Below are 5,853 nucleotides of genomic sequence, written 5' to 3' on the forward strand. Positions count from 1 at the left end.
TCATCTAACCTCCTTGTAAACAAATCAGAACAGATGGTTTTGGAAGAGCCAATGTGATCTAATCTCCCTGAAAACAAACCAGGACAAATGCCCACGTTTTGTTGTTGCTATCATAAAGCAATCGGGAATAATAATAAAAAATGCTTGCTGATTCTACTGCACTTGAGAAGCAGCAGAGATACCTTCTGCCTAGCCACTTGTTTGAATAAATGGATGGGATGTCAGTGCGGCAAGTCCGCAACAGACTGCTGCATGGAACCACCTCAGTGGTGCTTAGGCATGCAACTTTTTTGGTTTTCTTACAGCGTCCACAGGATGATGTCTTCAGCAAAATGCCATCCCATCACCCCCACCCACAATGTAATCGAGATTTACCACAAGTTTCCACAAGTGCTTCTATTTATTGAAATGGTAAATCTGGATTAAAGAGGGAAATAATATGTGGCAGCATTTTTATGAGGATGGCATGTGAATCCTGTGCACACTTTGCAAGCATGAGCAGAACCAAGACCACAATGAGCTGCCACATGGAAGTGCAGACGATTCAGGGAAAAAAGAATAGTCTTAAAATATCACTGTTGAATTAAAACAAAAAATTCCTTCCAGTAGCACCTTAAAGACCAACTAAGTTAGTTCTAGGTATGAGCTTTCGTGTGCATGCACACTTCTTCAGATACACTGAAACAGAAGTCACCAGACCCTTCTATATAGTGAGAAGGTGGGGAGGGGTATTACTCCGAAGGGTGGTGGGAATGGGTGATTGGCAGATAGCTGTGATGAGCCTGTTGACGACTCTTAACGACTGCAATAGGTCTTACAGGAAAAAGCAAGGGGTGAGAAGGTGAAAAATGGCTTTGTCATGTATAATGAGATAAGAATCCAATGTCTTTGTTCAGACCAGGTCTCTCCATGGTTTTAAGTTTGGTAATAAGTTGAATTAGACTGACCTCTTGTGATCAATTCAACGAAGAACCCCAAGTGATTTTTCTCCCAGTTGTAGGCACCTGTAGTAGTTCTGGAATTCTGTCACAGGTTGGAAACGTTTTTCTTTCGTCTGGCGTTTTTAGACACTTATTTTTGATTCAGTGTTATGTGTATTGTAATATAGGAATAATTTCATAACATTTTAATGATTTCATTGCCTTGAGTTTTTCATGAGTTGGCAGTTTATAAATATTCCAATGAATATTCCAATGAAACGATAGAAATATGTTAATGCATACATTGGGATATTTTGCATAGGAGATTTAAAATGATTTCCCACTGGATCTTCTTTATTTAGAAAACATCTAGATGTTGGGTAGGTAGGGCAGACTTGTGTTCTATATCACGCATAGGAGCCAGTTCCTGGGGTGCTGAGGTCCCTTCAGCCTGCCCGCCCCCCCAATAAACTATTTAAATGGGCTGGGCCCCCATAGTTGATGGGCAATGCCATTCAAATGGGGTGTGTGTGTGCTGTGTAATGTAATCAATTATGTGGGGTCCATTATGCAGCCACATTTAATCGATTATGCAGCCAAAAAATCAACAGTCATGTGCAAGAGGGAGATATCAGCAGATAATGAGGCTTGCAAAATTAGAAATAAAAATCTTTAGAAAGGGAAAATTCTGCTACACCCACCACCTTCCCAGTGGCAGACCTCAGAATCTCAAATTTCAGCAGAGTCCTCAGTGAGAATTCGGGGGAGCAAAAAGCAAAACTCCACAGCGCCATCTGGTGCCACTGTGTTAGAATGCATAAACAACGAAAATAAAGCAAATTTTCTTTGCCAATGTAGCTGAGTCCTCAGTGAGAGACCCACTAAGCTTTCCATATCTCACAGGGTTGGTGAGAGGCTACAAGGAGAGGGAAAATCACTTGTGTCAGTGGTAGACTTTGGTGGACTTTCAGTGGCTCCCTGTGCAACACCAAAATTTGATGCCCCCCCCCCGTCGCATCTCACAGAATCACCTTCCATTGTTCATCATTGTTGCATTGCCCCCTGTGGCACCCTCTCAATTTGCAAAAAGAAGCAAAAAGAAGTTTGTGTTAGGAAACCAAATCCTCCCTGCTAGGCTTTCTATGGAAAAGTTCAAATACCCCAGTGTCAACAAAGTAAACCATGTCTAATAAGCTAACACAGGGACCAGGTGACCCTGACAGGTAATCATTATAACTTACTCCAGAACAAATTTTGAGAAACCAAAGGATGAAGTGAGCAAGTTGACTGAGATGAAGAACAATGACACCAGGAGTTATCAGGAAAGTAGTGGCCTAGGCTGGATACGCAGGTCAAAGATTACTACGTCCAAGGTTTCGTTATGAAACTGTTGACTTTTACAAATGTGTAATGTATTTTTCCTTTCACAGTATGGATTATAGACACAGAGAGCACAGTCTGTATAGATAACAATTTTACTGTGATGTACAGGGAAATTTGTTCCTAAATACCTGTGGTCTTCTGTCAAAGTCATTCCTAGCAGCAAATCACTGTGGGAAAGCTGTAAGGGGCAGAATTGTATTTATGGCAGCAACAAAATAAAATAAGATCTGGTGAAATTTGGCAGAAAACCAAACCTTCTGGAAGCCTAAAAACTGAAAACTTTACAGGACTCTAAGAAAATCATGGATCAAAATTATAGTTTGTATAATTATGTGGGCCTTAGATTTAGTCACTTCTTAATTTTTTGGTATTTGATTCTTCTCTCAGCTTGTTTCTATCTACAGCAGACCAAAATGTGACACACACTCTCAGCTTAGAGCTGAAAATGTAAGCAATTGAGAGATGATTTGGTAAAAGACATGGTTCTTTTTCATTCACAGATATTTCATCACATTTAATTATGTATCATGTCTTTAGTGTGTACCGCTATTTTGTTTTGTGTTCCATCATTTTTAATTTTAATTTTTAATTTTTTATTCTGCCTAAAGGTGCCTAGGTCTCTCTGGACCACTGAAGCCGAGTGTCCCTGATCATTGTTCTTGCTGGCCAGGGCTGAGAGCAGCACACAGGCACTCAAAGACTGGGCCAGTATTCTCTGTAAAACAGACTGCAAACACACACAAGAAGGGAAAAAAGAAGGTAGCGATGAAATCATTGTGTTTTCCAGGCTTAAAGATGTTATATAGCGCAAAGGCCATACAAAAAACGGCCACCGCATTAGCAATTGAGGCCAATGGCATCAAGTCCTAGGCAATGATTATTTCAGAGGGTAGGGACTCCTCATCGTTTAATGGTATGCATATAATGTTGATTTTCTTCATCGTAATTCTACACACGGAACAGGTGCCCCAGATCTCAGTTCCTTCAATGCCAGGTTTGTTGCTGCCCATGATGTTCTCAACCTGCCACACTCTCCATCCAAGATTAGCATTATGGAGCAGCCAATAAGAGCCAGGACAAAGGCACCCAGTCGAAAACAGGACACCCTGCACAACAGCTGTACCAGAAAGGAGCCATAATGTGCCTGGGGTGGAACTGGAGCTTTGTTACTGGGAAAGCTGGTGATAGAAGGCATGCTGGAGAAAAACAGACAAAAGATAACAGTTAGATAGTTAGGCACAGTATCATATGGACATCTCCTAAAGTTTGAGCAAATAGTGATGTGCAGCTAAAACAATGCCATCATTCTAGGGCAAATTCTGCATTTCCCCCTTGAGACGTAGGAATGGAAGTCTGCTGTACCTGCAATCATAAGTGCCAGGAATCAGACTTCCCCAGGGGCGAAGAAATTGCACAACCACACAACCCCTTTTGTTGCATGGACCCCCTTCATGCAGATAATTGGATTCTTGTCTTGTCCACTTCTCCTCTGCATTCCTATGCTCCCCTCCCTTCCCTCTCTTTGTTAAAATGTCAGGTATGAGCCAACCAAAGTTACGCATTCTACCCTTGAAAGAAAGTTTGGTGCAACAGACCAATACAGCTACTGTTCAGGACAGAATCCTTTCTGACTTTAATCCTCATTCTCTCTCGCTCTCTCTCTCTCTCTCTCTCTCACACACACACACACACACACAATGTGAAAAGCCTGCCAAGTGGCTCTCAGACAGGACAAAAGGAAATAAAAGTAAATTTGTTCTTGTCTGAGAAAACACTGCTGTGTTGGTGGGGAACTGAGGGTTGCTGCATATATGCACCTACATGAAATCAGTTCTTCAACCAGTCTCTGGTACACAAGGAGTTTCCCCAGGGCTTTCTCTTTGTGTGCCTAACCTCAGAGAAGACCTGAGAAGAGTGAAGCCGGTCTGAGCACTGTAGCAACTGCCCCTTGGAGTTCTGAGGCAGTTAGAATGCAGCTTGCTTTGAATGCTCAGAACAACACAAATCATAACTCCTGGGTACTGGCCGTTTGGAACATTTGGCAACTGCTCGGAGGCAGTATGCATTTGAATACCAGTATGATTCTGGCACTTTGAAAAGACACTTTTTTGTTAGATGTAAGCTTATGCAAAGATTGGGTACAAAATGTGGCAATAAGCACTCCAAGCTGCCAGTTCCAAAGGAATGAGCGAGCAAGATTTGAAAGAAACGAATACATAAATAAACAAATATTTAGTTGTTTCCATTGGGTTTCAACACCACTTTGAATTACAGCAACTTGATTCAGTAGTACTGGTGGATCAGACTAAGGATCCATCTAGTCGAGCATCTCTTTTCTAAAAATGAAAAGCTTTATAACAACTCTATGGGGGAAGGCATTTATTATCTCCATATTACTGTGTGGCAGAGGTGTGGTGACGTCCGATACTGTGGAATAATTTCTTACTTAAATTAAGACCACTCTGTAAATTCATGGTGAGGGGAGGTTTCCCAGCTCCTTGGTTGCTTTCCTGGTCACCAGAATATAAATTTTCCCTACTGTTGCTGGTCCCAAGGTAGACTCTTTTGAGATTTGCTGATTTTCATGTGCTATGGACTCATCATATTTGTTTGTAGATTTATAAAAGTCGTCTACAAAGATTTTTTCCTGCACCTTCTCGTGGGGATTCCTTCCCTTATAAAACGTGGGACTGAAAACATCCTGCATTCCAAAGCAGATTCCCAATTTGAACCCCGGAATGGGAGACTGTCCTCTTGTTCCAAACATGGCTGGGGTTAGGTGGTGCTTATTTTCCAACTAAAGTCGAGCATGCTTTGCTGTGGTTGCCTTGGAAGGAAAGCCCCCTCATTCTGCAGCAAGAACAGAATAAGGAACTGCTTAGCCTTAACCGGAGACGACTAAGCCTAGGGACGTAGGTGGCGCTGTGGGTTAAACCACAGAGCCTAGGACTTGTCAATCAGAAGGTCGCGGTTCGAATCACCGCGACGGGGTGAGCTCCCGTTGCTTGGTCCCTGCTCCTGCCAACCTAGCAGTTCGAAAGCATGTCAAAGTGCAAGTAGATAAATAGGTACCGCTCTGGCGGGAAGGTAAACGGTGTTTTTGTGTGCTGCTCTGGTTCACCAGAAGCGGCATAGTCATGCCGGCCACATGACCTGGAAGCTATACGCCAGCTCCCTCGGCCAATAAAGCGAGATGAGCGCCGCAACCCCAGAGTTGGCCACGACTGGACCTAATGGTCAGGGGTCCCTTTACCTTTAAGCCCAGTGTTACCAAGTGACAGAAATAGAAAACAATGTCATGCTTAGTTGCTGCGTTTTTAAATGCACCCCCACCCCCTTGAGATACTGTCTGTGTTTCAAACAGATATTGCCCCTTATTTGCTCAATAATCTCTAGGGCACTCCCCCCACCCCCCGCATCTACAAGGCATGAAAAACGTCTTTCCTAAGCCACAGTAGCAACAGCCGCCCACTGGGGGAAGGAAGGAGAGGGTGCTCTTTCCCTCCCCTCCGCGCAAACTGGGGAGGAGAGGCTTGGAGGACTCCGCCCC

At 43.2% G+C, this 5,853-nt stretch overlaps 1 long non-coding RNA gene across 1 annotated transcript; it reads right to left on the reverse strand.

The window, feature by feature from the left end:
- Nucleotides 1-3,180: 3,180 nt before the first annotated feature.
- Nucleotides 3,181-5,179, reverse strand: LOC309340190. Its single transcript, XR_014155847.1, has 2 exons — nt 4,125-5,179; nt 3,181-3,499 (listed from the first exon to the last, which is right to left on the reverse strand). It is a non-coding gene; the product is annotated as an uncharacterized lncRNA (long non-coding RNA).
- Nucleotides 5,180-5,853: the final 674 nt, after the last annotated feature.

This window comes from Podarcis erhardii (assembly GCF_964252035.2).
Source record: "Podarcis erhardii genome assembly, chromosome: 4".
NCBI classification, from domain to species: domain Eukaryota; kingdom Metazoa; phylum Chordata; class Lepidosauria; order Squamata; family Lacertidae; genus Podarcis; species Podarcis erhardii.